The 21947-nt window shown below is 42.9% G+C and overlaps 1 pseudogene; it reads right to left on the reverse strand.

The window, feature by feature from the left end:
• Positions 1–631: 631 nt before the first annotated feature.
• On the reverse strand, positions 632–21409 carry LOC109891883 (membrane-spanning 4-domains subfamily A member 4A-like; annotated as a pseudogene).
• Positions 21410–21947: the final 538 nt, after the last annotated feature.

The raw sequence follows: 21947 nt of genomic DNA on the forward strand, positions 1-21947 counted from the left end.
TCGCTTGTCTGAGGCCAACGTGTTGTTATGCTATTTGCGCTTTTCTGAGGCCAGGTCGTGGTGTTCAAGGCAGTGGTAGGACTGTGGCACTCAACCCTTTCCCAAGGTGAACTGGCCGTACTTTGATCATAGATACATTTGATCTCCGTTATATTTCCTTCATCACCCAGCTGTCCCCTCCACTGGCCCGCCTTTATATGAATGTATACATCATCCATTCTCACATGTCTGATTAAATAGTACTGGTCCTTTTTTTATATGTACTATATACCCTTGTGTTACTGGTAACTGATTTCCACAGCATGGTATTAGTATGATTCCAGGTCAGATTCCATTTCGTAATATTATATTTCTGTTTTAGCTTGACTGAAGGGTGTCCTGGGCACAGTGAGTCATTTGTTATAGTGCATTGTACAGGTGTGCCCCGTCTTTTTGTAAATGCTTTATAAGTCGGTATAGAGTTAGCACATTTTTCTTGAGTATTTCTAGTCCCTGTACTAATTCTCTCTCTTGTTTTTCGTACACTATCCCTAGGGTTAATCCTATTATTATGGCGTTGGGTACTAATATTATGGTGGAAAGGATACTTACCCACCAGCACCATCCCACCTTACATTCCCTATGCCTGGTTCTATATTCTCCCAGCCTCATTTCCCTGTGGAAACAGAGGGAGACATTCTAGTTAGGGTTACTTATTCTTCATAAATTGGAGACCTGGCAGCTCCAGTATCTCTCTGTCTGGATGCGCCCTCTCCAGGGCCATCATCTGAGTTCTTTTTTCTTTTCAGGATGTTCATAATTATTTTCAGTGGTCCTGCTAATTCAGGAGGGGCAGGTTCATTTCTTCCCTTACCCTCTCCAGGACCTGCCCTCCTGTCTACCAGCATATGGCAGGAGTACACACAGTCCATTTTGGTCTTTGGGTCCTGGGCAATATACAATTGCCATCCCAATTTAACCAACGTCCTTCTCCTTTTATCCCCAGGTATAGGCTCTGTATCTTATATCTTATACTATGAGCCTAGTCACACAGCAGACAGTTTTTTCTTTCCTCATAAGCCTACCCCAATGAAGTTCTCTGGTGGGGGGAACATTCCCCTCCCACCAACACCTCCTGATTGTCTCAGGATGATTGCCATATCCCGTCACTGGGACTGGGCCACACTTTCTCTCTTCCAGCCATTGTTCACCGTTTCTATATGTGCTTATTCCTCCGGCCAACCCAAAAGGGCCCTGATCTATAGGCCATAAGCAATCTTCCCGTCTCACTGGGGTCAATAAACTGCCTCTTAGTAAATCTCCCCCTCCGCTCCATTTCTGAGGTCTACATTCTGCGCAGTCTCTCTGGACTAGCCCCCCTCGGGGTGTCCACACACATCTCTTTGGATCCCATCCAGTGCTCGCCACCTGAGATCCAATCATGCAGTTAGGGAACACATCCCTGTCACATTTCCTGCACCACAAGATCCTTCCAACTCTCTGCCTACCGCCTCTCTCACCACAGTCACTGCTTGTGGCTATTTGTCTTATACTCATGTTAGAGGGGCCCTCATATTGGGTTTCTCCTGTAGGCTCCCCGCACACATCACATGGGGCTACACACATGTACCCCCTTTTCTCTGGGTCTTGGCATTTGCTCTGGTGCCACACCACTCTTATATTCCCTTCCACCAAGGCTCCTGCTTTTGCCATTTGCTCATGTCTCACGTGGCTCGATACCCAGATATGGCTATTGGACCGTCTTACTTGTATACCTGACCTGCAGGTCAACATGCACATCCATTCTGGGTTATCTAGGGTGGAAATACTTTCTTGAGCTGGGCAACGTCTACATTTTTACCACCGTCTACCTTAACCGTGTTAGCACTGATTATATCAGTCACCTGGCGTCTTTTTCCGTATCTCTTCGGGATTACTCTATCCCCAGTATCAGCTCCTGGTGCTTTCTTAATTCTAATCCAGTCTCCCACCTGTAACACACAAGGTAAAGGGGGAGACTGTGCATTAGCTATTTCCACCACTGTGCTGAGGCTGGGTAATCCCAGTAGTTCTCTTGGACTTGGCCCTGAGTCAGTTGGAGTACAGTTAATCTCCACACAGGCCTGTGCCAACCTTTGCCCCCAATCTTTTCCTGCCTTCCACAAACCCAAGGTCATTTTCAATTTCCCTATGGTTCTTTCAGCGCAGCCATTAGCTTGTGGGGGGAGAGTAGATGTGCAGGACCCCATGGTCAACACACCACTCCTTCATGTTTTTATACTGTCTTCCATTATCAGTTCTAATGGATGGGAAAGGACCTAGAGCAAGGGTTAGAAGGTTAAGCATTTGCAACACTGGCAGTGCATTGGATGACTTTGAGGTGAGCACTATTGAGTATCCTGTAGCCATACACACCGCAACTATAGCGTACCTATGTCCCAGTAAGGTGGCCACCTTCATAGGACCCATTATATCCAATGCTATTTGCTTCCATGGTGTGGTATTTCAAATGTGTTAACCCGCTGTCCAGCCTAGGTTACTTACTTTCTATTCCTGGTAGGTAGCACATTTGTTACATATCTCTAGAACTTCCTCTCTAGTATATAATATGCCCTCATCTTTTATCTCTTCATGAATATCTGTGAACCCAAATGTCCCCAGTCTTCATGAAGTGCTTTTAGTTTATCTTTTACCTGTTTGTAGAGAACTATTCACCCCATCTGTACTAGTTCATCTACTTCTCTGTTTCCTAGTTGGTTAAAGTCTGCTTCTGCACCTGCCGAGTCGGCAGTGTGAGCCTTTTGATGACTCACCACTATATCCATTTTATCCATTAACTCCTGGATCTTTCTCCATTCTCCCTCATACTGAATTGGGTCATTTTTGGCACCTCTGTACCCATTATTTTGCCATGTCTTCTTGTCTGAGGTCATTGCTTGCGCACAATAGTAACTGTCTGTTACCATTTCTATCCTTTTAAGTTGGCTCCTATGCAGTGTAGGAGTGCCTCTAACACTGACATCACTTCTGCTTTTTGGACCGTGCCTGTAATGATCCTGCTTTGTTTCATTACTGTGTGTCCTGTAGCTTTATTTTTTACTATAAAGCCCCATCTGGTTTTGTCCGCTTTTTCACTTCCGTCTGTAAACACCACTATGTCCCTAGGCTTTTCCTTGGGCATCTTGTGTTTTTTCCTGTCTATTTTGGGGGTATCACCCTCTTGCTCCCATCCTTGGTATGCAATGAATATGACCCCTTTTGTTCCTACCACATTTCTCCACTTATCCCAAGTGGTAGTGGTCACTCCTTGCATCGTTTTGGTATTATCGATATCGATAAAAGACAGTACTGTGCAGCAGTCTTCATCGACCTTGCCAAGGCTTTCGACTCTGTCAATCATCATATTCTTATCGGCAGACTCAGTAGCCTCGGTTTTTCGGATGACTGCCTTGCCTGGTTCACCAACTACTTTGCAGATAGAGTTCAGTGTGTCAAATCGGAGGGCATGCTGTCCGGTCCTCTGGCAGTCTCTATGGGGGTGCCACAGGGTTCAATCCTCGGGCCGGCTCTTTTCTCTGTATATATCAATGATGTTGCTCTTGCTGCGGGCGATTCCCTGATCCACGTCTACGCAGACGACACCATTCTATATACTTCCGGCCCGTCCTTGGACACTGTGCTATCTAACCTCCAAACGAGCTTCAATGCCATACAACACTCCTTCCGTGGCCTCCAACTGCTCTTAAACACTAGTAAAACCAAATGCATGCTTTTCAACCATTCGCTGCCTGCACCCGCACGCCTGACCAGCATCACCACCCTGGATGGTTCCGACCTTGAATATGTGGACATCTATAAGTACCTAGGTGTCTGGCTAGACTGTAAACTCTCCTTCCAGACTCATATCAAACATCTCCAATCGAAAATCAAATCAAGAGTCGGCTTTCTATTCCGCAACAAAGCCTCCTTCACTCACGCCGCCAAACTTACCCTAGTAAAATTGACTATCCTACCGATCCTCGACTTCTGCGATGTCATCTACAAAATTGCTTCCAACACTCTACTCAGCAAACTGGATGCAGTTTATCACAGTGTCATCCGTTTTGCTGACTTCCGGCGCCGACAGAGATGGCCGCCTCGCTTCGCGTTCCTAGGAAACTATGCAGTTTTTAGTTTTTTTACGTGTTATTTCTTACATTAGTACCCCACGTCATCTTAGGTTTCATTACATACAGTCGAGGAGAACTACTGAATATAAGATCAGCGTCAACTCACCATCAGTACGACCAAGAATATGTTTTTCCCGACGCGGATCCTGTGTTCTGCCTTACAAACAGGACAACGGAGTGGATTCCATGCAGCGACCCAAAAAAACGACTCTGAAAAAGAGGGAAACGAGGCGGTCTTCTGGTCAGACTCCGGAGACGGGCACACCGTGCACCACTCCCTAGCATTCTTCTTGCCAATGTCCAGTCTCTTGACAACAAGGTTGATGAAATCCGAGCAAGGGTAGCATTCCAGAGGGACATCAGAGACTGTAACGTTCTTTGCTTCACGGAAACATGGCTCACTGGAGAGACGCTATCCAAGGCGGTGCAGCCAGCGGGTTTCTCCACGCATCGCGCCGACAGAAACAAACATCTTTCTGGTAAGAAGAGAGGCGGGGGCGAATGCCTTATGGCTAACGTGACATGGTGTGATGAAATAAACATACAGGAACTCAAATCCTTCTGTTCACCTGATTTAGAATTCCTCACAATCAAATGTAGACCGCATTATCTACCAAGAGAATTCTCATCGATTATAATCACAGCCGTCTATATCCCCCCCCAAGCAGACACATCGATGGCTCTGAACAAACTTTATTTAACTCTCTGCAAACTGGAAACCATTTATCCGGAGGCTGCATTCATTGTAGCTGGGGATTTTAACAAGGCTAATCTGAAAACAAGACTCCCTAAATTTTATCAGCATATCGATTGCACAACCAGGGGTGGAAAGACCTTGGATCATTGTTACTCTAACTTCCGCGACGCATATAAGGCCCTGCCCCGCCCCCCTTTCGGAAAAGCTGACCACGACTCCATTTTGTTGATCCCTGCCTACAGACAGAAACTAAAACAAGAGGCTCCCACGCTGAGGTCTGTCCAACGCTGGTCCGACCAAGCTGACTCCACACTCCAAGACTGCTTCCATCACGTGGACTGGGAGATGTTTCGTATTGCGTCAGATAACAATATTGACGAATACGCTGATTCGGTGTGCGAGTTCATTAGAACGTGCGTTGAAGATGTCGTTCCCATAGCAACGATTAAAACATTCCCTAACCAGAAACCGTGGATTGATGGCAGCATTCGCGTGAAACTGAAAGCGCGAACCACTGCTTTTAATCAGGGCAAGGTGTCTGGTAACATGACCGAATACAAACAGTGCAGCTATTCCCTCCACAAGGCTATCGAACAAGCTAAGCGTCAGTACAGAGACAAAGTAGAATCTCAATTCAACGGCTCAGACACAAGAAGCATGTGGCAGGGTCTACAGTCAATCACGGACTACAGGAAGAAATCCAGCCCAGTCACGGACCAGGATGTCTTGCTCCCAGGCAGACTAAATAACTTTTTTGCCCGCTTTGAGGACAATACAGTGCCACTGACACGGCCTGCAACGAAAACATGCGGTCTCTCCTTCACTGCAGCCGAGGTGAGTAAGACATTTAAACGTGTTAACCCTCGCAAGGCTGCAGGCCCAGACGGCATCCCCAGCCGCGCCCTCAGAGCATGCGCAGACCAGCTGGCCAGTGTGTTTACGGACATATTCAATCAATCCCTTACCAGTCTGCTGTTCCCACATGCTTCAAGAGGGCCACCATTGTTCCTGTTCCCAAGAAAGCTAAGGTAACTGAGCTAAACGACTACCGCCCCATAGCACTCACTTCCGTCATTATGAAGTGCTTTGAGAGACTAGTCAAGGACTTCCTGACGGGCCGCCCCCAGGTGGTGAGGGTAGGCAACAACATCTCCTCCCCGCTGATCCTCAACACTAGGGCCCCACAAGGGTGCGTTCTGAGCCCTCTCCTGTACTCCCTGTTCACCCACGACTGCGTGGCCACGCACGCCTCCAATTCAATCATCAAGTTTGCGGACGACACAAGTGGTAGGCTTGATTACCAACAACGACGAGACTGCCTACAGGGAGGAGGTGAGGGCCCTCGGAGTGTGGTGTCAGGAAAATAACCTCACACTCAACGTCAACAAAACTAAGGAGATGATTGTGGACTTCAGGAAACAGCAGAGGGAACACCCCCCTATCCACATCGATGGAACAGTAGTGGAGAGGGTAGCAAGTTTTAAGTTCCTCGGCATACACATCACAGACAAACTGAATTGGTCCACTCACACAGACAGCATCGTGAAGAAGGCGCAGCAGCGCCTCTTCAACCTCAGGAGGCTGAAGAAATTCGGCTTGTCACCAAAAGCACTCACAAACTTCTACAGATGCACATTCGAGAGCATCCTGGCGGGCTGTATCACCGCCTGGTACGGCAACTGCTCCGCAATCAACCGTAAGGCTCTCCAGAGGGTAGTGAGGTCTGCACAACACATCACCGGGGGCAAACTACCTGCCCTCCAGGACACCTACACCACCCGATGTTACAGGAAGGCCATAAAGATCTTCAAGGACATCAACCACCCGAGCCACTGCCTGTTCACCCCACTATCATCCAGAAGGCGAGGTCAGTACAGGTGCATCAAAGCTGGGACCGAGAGACTGAAAAACAGCTTCTATCTCAAGGCCATCAGACTGTTAAACAGCCAACACTAACATTGAGTGGCTGCTGCCAACACACTGACACTGACACTGACTCAACTCCAGCAACTTTAATAATGGGAATTGATGGGAAATTATGTAAATATATCACTAGCCACTTTAAACAATGCTACCTTATATAATGTTACTTACCCTACATTATTCATCTCATATGCATACTTATATACTGTACTCTATATCATCGACTGCATCCTTATGTAATACATGTATCACTAGCCACTTTAACTATGCCACTTTGTTTACATACTCATCTCATATGTATATACTGTACTCGATACCATCTACTGTATCTTGCCTATGCTGCTCTGTACCATCACTCATTCATATATCCTTATGTAAATATTCTTTATCCCCTTACACTGTGTATAAGACAGTAATTTTGGAATTGTTAGTTAGATTACTTGTTGGTTATTCCTGCACTGTCGGAACTAGAAGCACAAGCATTTCGCTACACTCGCATTAACATCTGCTAACCATGTGTATGTGACAAATAAACATTTGATTTGATTTGTCACTAAAGCACCTTATACCACCCACCACTGCGACCTGTATGCTCTAGTCGGCTGGCCCTCGCTACATATTTGTCGCCAGACCCACTGGCTCCAGGTCATCTACAAGTCCATGCTAGGTAAAGCTCCGCCTTATCTCAGTTCACTGGTCACCATGGCAACACCCACCCGTAGCACGCGCTCTAGCAGGTGTATCTCACTGATCATCCCTAAAGCCAACACCTCATTTGGCCGCCTTTCGTTCCAGTTCTCTGCTGCCTGTGACTGGAACGAATTGCAAACATCGCTGAAGTTGGAGACTTTTATCTCCCTCACCAACTTCAAACATCTGCTATCTGAGCAGCTAACCGATCGCTGCAACTGTACATAGTCTATCGGTAAATAGCCCACCCATTTTTACCTTCCTCATCATATTTATTTACTTTTCTGCTCTTTTGCACACCAATATCTCTACCTGTACATGACCATCTGATCATTTATCACTCCAGTGTTAATCTGCAAAATTGTAATTATTCACCTACCTCCTCATGCCTTTTGCACACAATGTATATAGACTCCCCTTTTTTTCTACTGTGTTATTGACTTGATAATTGTTTACTCCATGTGCAACTCTGTGTTGTCTGTTCACACTGCTTATGCTTTATCTTGGCCAGGTCGCAGTTGCAGATGATTACTTGTTCTCAACTAGACTACCTGGTTAAATAAAGGTGAAATAAATAAAATTAAAAATTAAAAAATATTGGCTGCCCATAGGTTATTCAATTCATTGTCTTTTATGATTATTTGTTGACCTTGTGCCAAAGCCATAATTTTGTTCCAATATATCTCAAGCAGCGCCATTTCTTGCTCCTTCTGATGAGTATTTCATTCCTGGGTCTTTTAGCTGTTTACTGTAACATTTTACAGTCCTTTCTGACCCTTCATTAGATACCCACAGAAACCCATCTCTGTCTATATCTCCTCCCTCTAGTTTCACAAAGATCCATAGAGGTATGTCTGGATTTCTGGGTTCATTAGTTTGTGCCTGGCCTGCCATGTCTTTAAGCTTTTCCCACGATTGTTCCATCTTTTCTGTCCAAACTAGAGCTTCTCTGCCAAACTGTTTATGAGAGAATTATATTTGGTCCTCTCTTCTGGTGACACCTTTATAGCAGTTTGTTGCTACTCTGCTATATCCTGGTATGTGGTTACGGATGTAGCCTAGCTTGCCTAGGTACCTCTGCATTTAATTTACCGTTTGCGGTTTTATCATATCCTGTACTGTCTCTAGGTAACTCTTGCTTGCGGTAATACCATCGCTTATCGTAAACCCGAGAAAGCTCACTTCCTTTTGCCCTATTTTACTTTTGGTTAGGTTGAGCTTCATGCCTGCAGTATTCAACTTGGTTAAGGCTGTTTCTGTTCTGACTCTCTATTTGGTCTGGAACAAAAAAAAAACATGGTTATTTGCATTATTTGTTTCCATGTAAAGTCCCATTTCCCTACTCCTGTGTCAGTGTCTGTCTGACCTAATACATTTGCACATGGGTCACTATCTGTCTCAGCTCTTTCAATGTAGTTATGTCTATGTTTAACTTCCTATTAACTGCTGCTTTTAATGGCTGTGGTTTAAAAACTGCCTTTTTCGCTTCTGCATCTGCTTCCTGTTACCGCAGCTAATACTGTCAGTAACAAATATGGTTTCTGTTTTAAAATATTGACTGACTGTCTCCCTGTTTGCACTAATGAATTTTATAGAACTCAACATTTCTATGCAGTAACCTATAAGATAATTATATAGTTCAACTTAATTAACCCGATACTCTATATGACCCTGGGTCGCAACAGATGCCATATATTATTGTCATCTTTCTACTATTTAAAGACAAACCTTCAAATGATTAGATAAGGCCAAAACACTGCTAAACATAGCATATGTTTTTCTGTACTAATGAAATCTCTCTTTTGGGAGTCCACTGTATTTTATCTAACAATAACCTGGGTTAATCTTAACTCAGTCTCATCAGTAATTGTATATATGTTACGCAGTATGGGATCCATTATCTACAGTACTTTATTATCCCTAAGAACTGCAACATATTTATTTTCATAATTAAATTAAATAATCCCTTCATCTTTTTTTCTGCCCTTGTTGGCTTAAAATATGTCCTAAATACTTAACATGACTCTCCCTGCATGGCTCTCAACACTACACTAGTGTCTCCTAGATTCGTTGGAGTCCTATCTTGTAGCAGGGCCATTGCCATGGGGTACCAGGGCTGTGCATAGAAGGCCACTTTGCCACAATACACACTTAAATCCTCTGGCCCCCCTTCTTTTACTGGGATGACTTTTATTAGAACCCAATTTCGTATTACTACGAGGTCTGGCTGCCTTGACGGAGTTGAAATTAATTCACTCCTGTTGCCATATCTTCACCTTGAGGTTTGTATAGATTTCCTATTTAGTTATAAACTCTATAGTATTTTCTAGTTTCCTCAGGGAATTTTTCTCAAAGAGTAGTGTAACGCCGTTTTTCGTTTGTTGAAAGAGAGGACCGAAATGCAGTGTGGTGGTTACTCATGTTCTTTAATGAATGAATGACGATACATGAAATAACTATTAAATACGAAAACAACAAACGGAACGTGAAACCTAATACAGCCTATCTGGTGAACACTACACAAAGACAGGAACAATCACCCACGAAATACAAAGTGAAACTCAGGCTACCTAAATACGGTTCCCAATCCGAGACAACGAGAATCACCTGACTCTGATCGAGAACCGCCTCAGGCAGCCAAGCCTACACTAGACACACCCCTAATCAACCACAATCCCAATGCCTACAAAACCCCAATACGAACACAACAAAATAAACCCATGTCACACCCTGGCCTGACCAAATATATAACGAAAACACAAAATACTATGACCAAGGCGTGACAAGTAGACTCTAACCCGCCATTGCTCTTTGCCTTGAGATTTTATTTAGATTTCCTATTTAGTTATAAACTCTATAGTACTTTCTTATTTCTCATACAACGCCCATAGTGACACTTACGCACTATGTTAGCTTTACTTTCCCAAGGAAATAATGCAATTTCAAAGTAGTTATACACTTTGAATAGAGACTGGTGTTTCTTAATCATTTTACAATTAATTTCCACCTGTCCCAACAATTTCTAGTGAAGTTGATCAGTCTTCATGGGAAAATCTTAGGATTCAGGGCTATTTGCCTAAACCTGTTATTGGAGGGGCCGTCATATTGCACTTCCCCAACAGCTATCCCACCGGCATCACATCTAATCTTTGTACTGTTTTCAGGATTACACTGGGCTCTTTTAAGTTATTACCACTCATATTAAGAGCGTTGAGTCTATTTTTCATTTCCAGTGTGTCCATTCCTGAGTTTTCTAGGGTTATTCCTATTACATCCCTCCAGTATTTTCTCAGGACATGCGTTGCACACCCCATTCTAAGGTTAAAGTTTCCTTTATCTTCCTCCTCTTTTGGCATCAGTTTTATTAATGCCCATTCTCCTACCTTACTTATTTTTAACTCGCAAGATATGGTATGTTTTTCTATAAAGTGTTTATCATCCCAAAAGGTCTGTCTGCCTTCCCACATAATCAAATCCTTTCTAGTTTTCTGCTCCGTATTGGACAGGTCCCTCCATGGGTATCCTGACACACATACTGCAAATTTACAGTCCGGTCGGCCTGCTTTTGCCCTTAGTTCAGATGCCTGGTCAGGGTTTGCCGTTTGTGCCGCTAACTGACCCAACGTTGTTGCATCTAACTCTAATGCAGCTGCCATTTTCTTCTGGGGTTATGCTCTTGTGGTCGTATAGGTTCTGGTTAAGGAGGCACTTTAATTATTGTCCAACTCTTAATCATTACATCACTTCCTTTTACTTTCTTTGGGATATACTGTCCTTCATCCCAGAAGGTTTGTCGACCTTCGCAGCTCATCATTTGTTTTATGGCTGTCTGTTCTGATCGTGACAGTTTCTGCCATGGTACCCCAGGCACACAGATAGCTAGTCTGGTGTTGGGTAATCCGGCCTCTTGTCTGTGCGTTGCCTCTTGCTCCGCACCATTGGTCTCTACTCTACGTTGCTCCATATGAGCTGCTGTAACGTTAATAGAGGTTGCCATTTCTCTTATTCTGAGTTAGTGAGTTCTTAGTTTTATAGTTATTCTAGATTTATTTGTCCTCGTGCCCCACGTTGGGCGCCAAATGTCATGGTACGGACTTTTGCCCATCGCCTGCAGCAAAAGCCTCTATCCCGTCCTCTGGCTAGACAGAGTACTTTAGGATTTTAGTCACTTCGGTGTAACAAGGGCCTAGCCGTGCGACCCTACCAACCCTTCTCTTTATTCGTAATGGCTCTTCGTGTGAGTTGGATTTGTTCCTTCGTTCACGTTGTCACTCCCTTTATAAGTCTATTGTGGGTCCTTAGAGTATTATGTTCCTTCTAACTCCTCAAGTTTATACTAAGATCTCCTTTTAACCACCTGTCCTTTTTATCTATTTATATATCAACACCTAATAATCTCTTATTGATTATTATGCTCGTCAGCTAGTAGTCTAATCCCTGATATACTTTTTATTGTCCACACAATCAAGTATTCTTTAGTGCTATAGCCTTAACCTATAACCAGTGTCACTTCCTGTTCAGTGAGTGTCAAAGGCGTTTGCTCTCCAGATCGTTAGACTGGCCTAGTTGTCAAAGTTTCTAGCTTTTATTAAATCACTCTGTTTTTGTCTTATACACGTCATCACACTTCAATGGTCATACAGTTTTCATTAACACAACAATAGTGCTCAATCAATCCTTAATGCACTTTATACTACTGCCAGCTAATATTGCAAATATTAAATGCATTAACACTTCTAACAATATTGACTAAATAGCAAAAATAGTTCAATTACCTTAAATGCTCAGTCCCTTGGTCACTTTCCCGTAATTGGTATTCTCTCAGTACTACTGCTAAGATTCTGAATTGTAATATTCTAATTCTATTCACTTCCAACTCTGTGCATAGACTTTATATTCTTTTCCTGACTGGTGTGATCGTACAGAGGCCCATTACAAACAAGCCTAAGATCACTATGCGTAATGCTAAGTGTTGGTACCCGCCTGAATGCATTGTGCCAACGGTAAAGTTTGGTGGAGGAGGATTAATGGTCTGGGGCTGTATTTTATGGTTTGGGGCAGGCTTGGCTCCATACTTCCAGTGAGGGGAAAATCTTAACGCTACAGCATACAATGACATTCTAGAAGATTCTGTGCTTCTGACTTGGTGGGAACAGTTTGGGCAAGGCACGGGGGCAAGACAATGCCCCCGTGCACAAAGCAAAGTCCATACAGAGATGGTTTGTTGAGATCAGTGTGGAAGAACTTGACTGGCCTGCACAGAGCCCTGACCTCAACCCCATAGAACACCTTTGGGAGGAATTAGAACTTGGACTGTGAGCCAGGCATATTCGCCCAACAGCAGTGCCCGACCTCACTAATGCTCTTGTGGCTGAATGGAAGCAAGTCCCTGCAGCAATGTTCCAGCATCTAGTGGAAAGCCTTCCAGGAATAGTGGAGGCTGTTATAGCAGCAAAGGAGGGACCAACTTCATATTAATGCCCATGATTTTAGAATGAGATGTTCAATGAGAAGGTGTCCACATACTTTTGGTTTATGTGTACTTAACTTTGCTTTAATTAAATGTTTTCAATATAGTAAGACTTACAATGGAGTCTGAAATTATTGACACCCCTGTAAAAATGACACCCCTGTTTCCAATACATTTCAATATCTCACCTTGCGAGGATAATGACACTGAGCCTTTTTCTAAAATGTCCTGGTATTGGGTGTCATGACAATTTGCTTCAGAAAATGAAAGATTTCTAAGGAGCCAATGTCACCAGGTGAGGGTTTGGTAGCAAATAGACATAGCTCTTTGTGCACCTCAAACTTAGCAATAGTTGGTACCTTGAATGAATGTTGACTGTAGTAATCCTTTGTGTCTTTTCTGGCATTCATTGCTTTTTCTTGCTTTAATTTGTGTTGATTTGTTGAACTGTAAGCTCTCTCAACATCCAAAACACACCATATGTTCAAACACCTGTGTCTTTATATATCACCTGATGTGTGTTTACCACCACCATTTGTCTGCCCCTAGTGGTCGGGAGTGTAATTGCTTGAATAACACCATAAGCTACACCCAAATTGGCTCCAACACACCGGCCCCTAATGGCAAACAACAATTACCCAATAAAGTGAAATGTGAGTGAATCCTCTTTCACTTCTTCTGTGGATCAGAGTTCTTCACAGATCCCTCTGTACCCTCTTGGAGTAGCCAGATCTAGGTAACAGGTCTGTCCAGTTCTCCTGTTCTGATTTTAAGTCTCACAGACCGGACCAGACCATTCTTGTCAGGGTAGGTTTCCAACACCTTTCCCATCAGCCACGACCCTCTCGGTGACCAGCTCAATATACTACCCCTTGTGCTTTCTATCACAGTTTATTCTATCTCCAAAACTGTTGCTACAACAGCTGGGAAAACGACATACCCCAATCTCTCTCACAGCAATGGCAAGTATGGATGGTGGCATAGCTCAAGGTGAATTTGGCAAAAGTGGCATAGCTCAAGGTGAAGAGGTGCATCAAGCCCGAAGAGGTGCATCAAGCTCTGGAAAGCCAGAGCATTCAGAATTGCATCAGATGCCAGTGAGTATGGTTATGGAACTGTATCTTACTTAATGTTTTTTATAAAGAAACAAGTACAGTACCTGTCAAAAGTTTGGACACACCTACTCATTCAAGAGTTTTTCTTAATTTTTTACTATTTTCTACATTGTAGAATAATAGTGAAGACATCAAAACTATGAAATAACACATATGGAATCATGTAGTAACCAAAAAACTGTTTAATAACAAATCAAAATATGTTTTAGATTTTAGTTTCTTCAAAGTAGCCACCATTTGCTTTGATGACAGCATTGCACACTCTTGGCATACTCTCAACCAGCTTCACCTGAAATGCTTTTCAAACAGTCTTGAAGGAGTTCCCACATATGCTGAGTACTTGTTGGCTGCGTTTCCTTCACTCTGCGGTCCAACTCCACCCAAACCATCTCAATTGGGGTGAGGTTGGGTGACTGTGGAGGCCAGGTCATCTGATGCAGCACTCCATCCCTCTCCTTCTTGGTCAAATAGCCCTTACACAGCCTTGAGATGTGTGTTGGATCATTGTCCTGTTGAAAACCAAATGATAGTCCCACTAAGCGCAAACCAGATGGTATGCCATATCGCTGCAGAATGCTGTGGTAGCCATACTGGTTAAGTGTGCCTTGAATTCTAAATAAATAACTTTGTGTCACCAGAATAGCACCCCCACACCATCACACCACCTCCTCCATACTTCATGGTGGGAAAACACATGCAGAGATCATCCGTTCACCTACTCTGCATCTCACAAAGACAGAGGTTGCAACCAAAAATCTAATATTTGGACTCATCAGACCTAAGGACAGATTTCCACCTGTCTAATGTCAGTTGCTCGTGTTTCTTGGCCCAAGGAAGTCTCTTCTTATTATTGGTGTCCTTTAGTAGTGGTTTCTTTGCAGCAATTTGACCATGAAGGCCTGATTCACGCAGTCTCCTCTGAGAAGTTTATGTTGAGATGTGTCTGTTACTTGACCTCTGAAGCTGTCAACAAAAGCAAGAACTGTGAGCTCTCCCACCATCCACACACACAACATATGTTCAAACACCTGTGTCTTTATAGATCACCTGGTGTGATTACCACCACCATGTGTCTTCCCCTAGTGGTCAGGAGTGTAATTGCCCAAATAATACCATAATATAAGATAAACCTAAATTGGCTATTACACTGGGTAAAGTTCATGATGCATTTGGTTCATCATTTCTGGTCACAACTTTCACACTTGTTTACGTGTTGCTGTGCGTTTTGTTGCCAACCTTACTTTGCTACCTGACAACTTTACGGTTTTTACTTTTTAATTACCGTTTATATTTTTAGTTTTTCCCTCACTCAACTTTTTTTCATTCAAATTTTTCACTCCGGACGTTTTATCTGGACATGGTTCGTCAGGACAGCCGAAGCTAAGTAGTAACATTAACATGATATCTTCTAATTGCAGTCGCTGTACTCATAATATACAGGAGAACGATCGCCGTACGGCTAGGATTGCTGTGCTGCAAGCCCTGCTTCAGGCAAGGGTAATTTAAGTGTAGGAAAGGATGAAACAGCGTCTGTGCCACCAGTAAGTACAGATAGTAACGTTAGTATATATGCCCTCGCACGGTCCCCGCTGCCGGTAAACTTTCTCAAGGCTTCTGGAGGGAAATGCTGTAGGAATGCTCAACCGGTGTCACTCATTCAGCAGACAGAAACTTTCAACCGGTTTTCCCCATTAAGCAGCGGGTCGGAGTCTGAGGCCGAGCCTTCTCTGGTCTCTACTCCTCCCGTTACGGGGTCTGAGACGCCGAAGCTTCCCACCATTAGCTCTGACAAATTGAAAACCCTAGTCATTGGGCAACTCCATTACCTGCAGTATTAGACTTAAAACGAATCATCCAGCGATCATACACTGTTTACCAGGGGGCAGGGCTACCGACGGTAAGGCTAATCTGAAGATGGTGCAGGCTAAAGCTAAAACTGGCAAGTATAGAGATATTGTTATCCATGTCGGCACCGACGATGCTAGGATGAAACAGTCAGAAGTCACTAAGTGCAACATAGCTTCAGCGTGTAAATCAGCTAGAAAGATGTGTCGGTATCGAGTAATTGTCACAAAGATTCCTTGATGCCCTTCCAGACTCCCTCTGCCTACCCAAGGACGTCAGAAGACAAAAATCAGTTAACCACCTAACTGAGGAACTCAATTTAATCTTGCGCAATACCCTAGATGCAGTTGCACCCCTAAAAACTAACAACATTTGTCATAAGAAACTAACTCCCTGGTATACAGAAAATACCCGAGCTCTGAAGCAAGCTGCTAGAAAATTGGAACGGAAATGGCGCCACACCAAACTGGAAGTCTTCCGACTAGCTTGGAAAGACAGTACCGTGCAGTATCGAAGAGCCCTCACTGCTGCTCGATCATCCTATTTTTCCAACTTAATTGAGGAAAAAAAGAACAATCCGAAATTTCTTTTTGATACTGTCGCAAAGCTAACTAAAAAGTAGCATTCCCCAAGTGAGGATGGCTTTCACTTCAGCAGTAATAAATTCATGAACTTCTTTGACGAAAAGATCATGATCATTAGAAAGCAAATTACAGACTCCTCTTTAAATCGGCGTATTCCTCCAAAGCTCAGTTGTCCTGAGTCTGCACAACTCTGCCAGGACCTAGGATCAAGGGAGACACTCAAGTGTTTTAGTACTATATCTCTTGACACAATGATGAAAATAATCATGGCCTCTAAACCTTCAAGCTGCATACTGCATCCTATTCCAACTAAACTACTGAAAGAGCTGCTTCCTGTGCTTGGCCCTCCTATGTTGAACATAATAAACGGCTCTCTATCCACCGGATGTGTACCAAACTCACTAAAAGTGGCAGTAAAAAAGCCTCGCTTGAGAAAGCCAAACCTTGACCCAGAAAATATAAAAAACTATCGGCCTATATCGAATCTTCCATTCCTCTCAAAAAATGTTGAAACAGCTGTTGCGCAGCAACTCAATGCCTTCCTGAAGACAAACAATGTACACAAAATGCTTCAGTCTGGTTTTAGACCCCATCATAGCACTGAGACTGCACTTGTGAAGGTGGCTCTGCATCTGTCCTCGTGCTTCTAGACCTTTGTGCTGCTTTTGATACCATCGATCACCATATTCTTTTGGAGAGATTGGAAACCCAAATTGGTCTACACGGACAAGTTCTGGTGTGGTTTAGATCTTATCTGTCGGAAAGATATCAGATTGTCTCTGTGAATGGTTTGTCCTTTGACAAATCAACAGTAAATTTCGGTGTTCCTCAAGGTTCCGTTGTAGGACCACTATTGTTTTCACTATATATTTTACCTCTGTTAACTTTCGCTGCTATGCTACTGCTATGACACACAGCTGTACATTTCAATTAAACATGGTGAAGCCCCAAAATTGCCCTCACTAGAAGCCTGTGTTTCAGACATAAGGAAGTGGATGGCTGCAAACATTCTACTTTTAAACTCGGACAAAACAGAGATGCTTGTTCTAGGTCCCAAGAAATAAAGTGATCTTCTGTTGAATCTGACAATTCATCTTGATGGTTGTACAGTTGTCTCAAATAAAACTGTGAAGGACCTCGGCGTTACTCTGGACCTTGACCTTGTTTCAAGGGAAAAAAAATGTCCATCTACGTAACATTGCAAAAATCAGAAACGTTCTATCCAAAAATGATGCATAAAAATTCATCCATGCTTTTTTTACTTCTAGTTTAGAATACTGCAATGCTTTCATTTCCAGCTACCCGGATAAAGCACTAAATAAACGTCAGTTAGTGCAAAATACGGCTGCTAGAATCCTTACTAGAACCAAAACATTTGATCATATTACTCCAGTGCTAGCCTCCCTACACTGGCTTCCTGTTCAAGGTTTTACTGCTAACCTACAAAGCATTACATGGGCTTGCTCCTACCTATCTCTCTGATTTGGTACTGCCGTACATACCTACACGTATGCTACAGTCACAAGACGCAGGCCTCCTAATTGTCCCTAGAATTTCTAAGCAAACAGCTGGAGGCAGGGCTTTCTCCTATAGAGCTCCATTTTTATGGAATGGTCTGCCTACCCATGTGAGAGACGCAGACTCGGTCTCAACCTTTAAGTCTTTACTGAAGACTCATCTCTTCGGTGGGTCATATGATTGAGTGTAGTCTGGCCCAGGAGTGTGAAGGTGAATGGAAAAGTCTCTGGAGCAACGAACCGCCCTTGCTGTCTCTGCCTGGCTGGTTCCCTTCTCTCCACTGGGATTCTCTGCCTCTAACCCTATTGCAGGGGCTGAGTCACTGGCTTACTGGTGCTCTTTCATGCCGTCCCTAGGAGGGGTGCGTCATTTGAGTGGGTTGAGTCACTGACGTGATCTTCCTGTCTGGGTTGGAACATAGAGCTCTTTCACCACACACACCAGTGCTGGGTTTGGCATTGAAACAAGAATGCATTAAGCAGAAAGGAAATGCATAAAATAAGCGCAGACGAAGGATATCAATGATCTGGATGGATTCTGTACGGATGACTGTTCTAAGATCCCTCCCAATGGGGTCTCCAAATCAACATTTTAGAAAAAGTGTCAGTGCTGTTATCCTTGCACAGTGAGGCATTGAAACCACGGGTATCATTAATTGTGACCCATACCTGTTTGAAAAAAAATATTTATTGTTAAGCAAAACTCTTTCTCTGAGCAATTGTATTAGTACACATTTTTGGGCGCATACAATGTATCTCAATATCGAATTCTTTATTTTAAACGGTCATTTTTGCAAAATTTTATGTCCACAAGACTCACTCACAAATGGGGTAAAATTTAAACTAATAAAAAATATTAAACAGTACGTACAATAGTCTAGTAATACGATTATAGATGATAAATACCCCTTTACCGATTTACAAATATCTCCTGACCAAAGGAATAAGCATTTGGTATATACCCAATACTATTGACAGACAGAGGACGTAGTGTAGTTGACATAGGATGGAGGGTAGCATGAAGGATTGCCTGGATGGTCACAGTAGTAGTGGTATAAGATGATACCAGCACTGTCTAAAGAATGCAGAAGGTGCCAATAAGAGCAGTAACCGTGGCGACAACATTCATTCTAAGGGAGCCCTAAGGGACACAGAGTAGAAAGAGGACATGGGAATGAATGATTGGTTGTGAAGAATGAAATGCAATATAAAATACAGTGTGTTGACAATTGTCACGTCCTGACCTTAGTTCCCTTTTTATGTCTCTGTTTTAGTTTGGTCAGGTCGTGAGTTGGGGTGGGCATTCTATGTTTTTGTTCTAGGTTTTTTATTTCTGGGTTTGGCCTGGTATGGCTCCCAATCAGACGCAGCTGTCGATCGTTGTCTCTGATTGAGAACCATACTTAGGTAGCCTGTTTTTCCACTATGATTTGTGGGTAGTTATTTTCTGTTTAGTGTGTGTTGAACCTGACAGAGCTATTTCGGTTGTGCCTTTCATTACTTTGTATTTAGTGTTCAGTTATATTTAATAAAATGCCGAACACGTACCACGCTGCACCTTGGTCCTCACCTTCTTCCACCAACAGTCTTTATTAAAGGGGCAATTCGCTATTGCTGAATCGCCAGTGCCCACCCCATTGTTTGTATTGTGGGAGGAAAACAAAAAGGTTGAATGAAAACATGAGGGCCTATATGTGATGTAGATTCTATGTTTTGAAATAGAGTGGAACTTTATAAATCAAAAACCTAAACTTCATTGAGGAAAAAATATTGATACTCAGACATTTGTTCAGTTTGTTGTCAGCAGCAACAGTTAGAGAGCCTTGTCGTGGAAATTGCCTTACCAAATGATGAGAGAGCAAATCACACACCAGTCAGAGTTATGCTTAATCTTCACCTTTAATAATAATTAAGCTTTTGTAATAGTATTTTGACTTTCAACATTTCAGTATCTCTAATGAAAAGTTGAGTGGTCAACATAATGGCAACTGAGATCTTTTATAGCAAAGATCCACCCCCCTAGTCGACATGACAAACCACAGGTCTTAGAAACTTACACAAAGAAAGACTTAGTATCCCATAGCCAGACAGCATTGGCTATAAATTATCATTCAGTTTGGTCTCCTAAACGAAGCTCTTATCTCGTTCTTGGTACAAAATAGTACCAAGACATTACCTCACCCAATGGTATATATCAATTGTCATTTTAGACACTCCCATCCCAAAAAGAACCCATCCTGGACAAGCTCACGGAGAGGAGAGTGAGCCTCTAGGTCAAGATAAGGGCAACCAAAGAGGGAACATAGAATGGTTCCAGACACTGCCATCCTCATCTTCCCGATGGGAAAAGTAGGGAGTGACTGGCACACAGACATTGTGGAGCCAAGAGATAATTGGTTCCCCCTCAATCATCCCTTCACATGGTTTAAAATATATGTTTACACATGACGACAAGCTTTACCTCTCCCCTCTCTGTGGCCCAAGTAACTGAACCCTGACAGAGAACAGATAACTGCAAACAGCCACCACCATAGTACAACAAGATAAATTCTAAATGACAAGTATATCACAAGCATATTATGAAAATAAAACATCTTATCTATGTTACCCAACTAATTCTGATTCATCCCCAACAGCCTGCAGCTACATACTGAGAAGGAACAAGGAAGAGATTATACAAGCCTGCATACCAAATGGCACCCTATTCTCTACATAGTACACTACAAAAGTAGTGTACTATATAGGGAGTAGGGTACCATGTGGGACACACATTTTCTACAGTTAGACCAAAATTCAAGTTGAATTCCTGAATTCCTTGAATTCCACATAGAAGTCAACAGAAACTGAAATACATGAGTGTATAAACGGCACAGGCCTAGCCATGTACATATACATTGATTAAAGTAATTTGGAAAGTCATTCATTATACCGATTTTATATATTAAAAAAAATGTGCACCTACTGTATTGTTTTTAATGCATTTATTTTCAAAATATGACATGATTCAATTATTAGGATGTTTTGTTTGCACCACGACAGACAGGACATTTAAGATATTATTATTAGACAGAGCAGCTCACTCACAATGATAGATCCCCAGACAAATATTCCACTAATTCCTCCAATATGGTCTACTTGTGGTCCAAGAGTCATCACGTTTCCTGTCAACAGAATCATCAAACCAATCATGATCTGTATGGTCTGTGGGTGTAAAACAAAGCAGGAAATTCATTTTTCCCTTCTTCCAATACGTTTAACCGAAATGAAAAATAATTTTCAAATGATGTAAAGCAGAAATTCTTACTCCCAGCGCTTTTGGATGCCCATCCCGTTCCCATAGGGGTGGACATGGGTGATGACCACTGCCCCGTTAGTGGTGGTTGTTTGAGAGCTGGACATCTTCACAGAGGACAGAAGGATGTTAGAGAATACAGTAGACGGCACGCGTCAGTCTTCCCAGCCTGGTGCAGGTCTACAATTTTGTTTCTGGTGTCCTTTGGCAGCTCTTTGGTCTTGGCCATAGTGGAGTTTGGACTGTTTGAGGTTGCGGTAAGGTGTCTTTTATACTGATAACAAGTTCAAACAGGTGTGATTAATACAGGTAACGAGTGGAGGACAGAGGAGCCTCTTAAAGAAGAAGTTACAGGTCTGTGAGAGCCAGAAATATTGCTTGTTTATAGGTGACCAAATACTTATTTCCACAATAATTTGCAAATAAATTCATTAAAAATCCTACAATGTGATTTTCTGGAGAAAAACAATCTCATTCTGTCTGTCATAGTTGAAGTGTACATATGATGAAAATTACAGGCCTCTCTCATCTTTTTAAGTGGGAGAACTTGCACAATTGATGGCTGACTAAATACTTTTTTGCCCCTCTGTATGTTAAAGCATGTGTGTGCATTTGACCTATCCTGGGTTGTGTGTCTCTCTCTCTCTCTCTCTGCAGGGGTGATTG

Source organism: Oncorhynchus kisutch, linkage group LG6 (genome assembly GCF_002021735.2).
Source record: "Oncorhynchus kisutch isolate 150728-3 linkage group LG6, Okis_V2, whole genome shotgun sequence".
Lineage (NCBI taxonomy): Eukaryota > Metazoa > Chordata > Actinopteri > Salmoniformes > Salmonidae > Oncorhynchus > Oncorhynchus kisutch.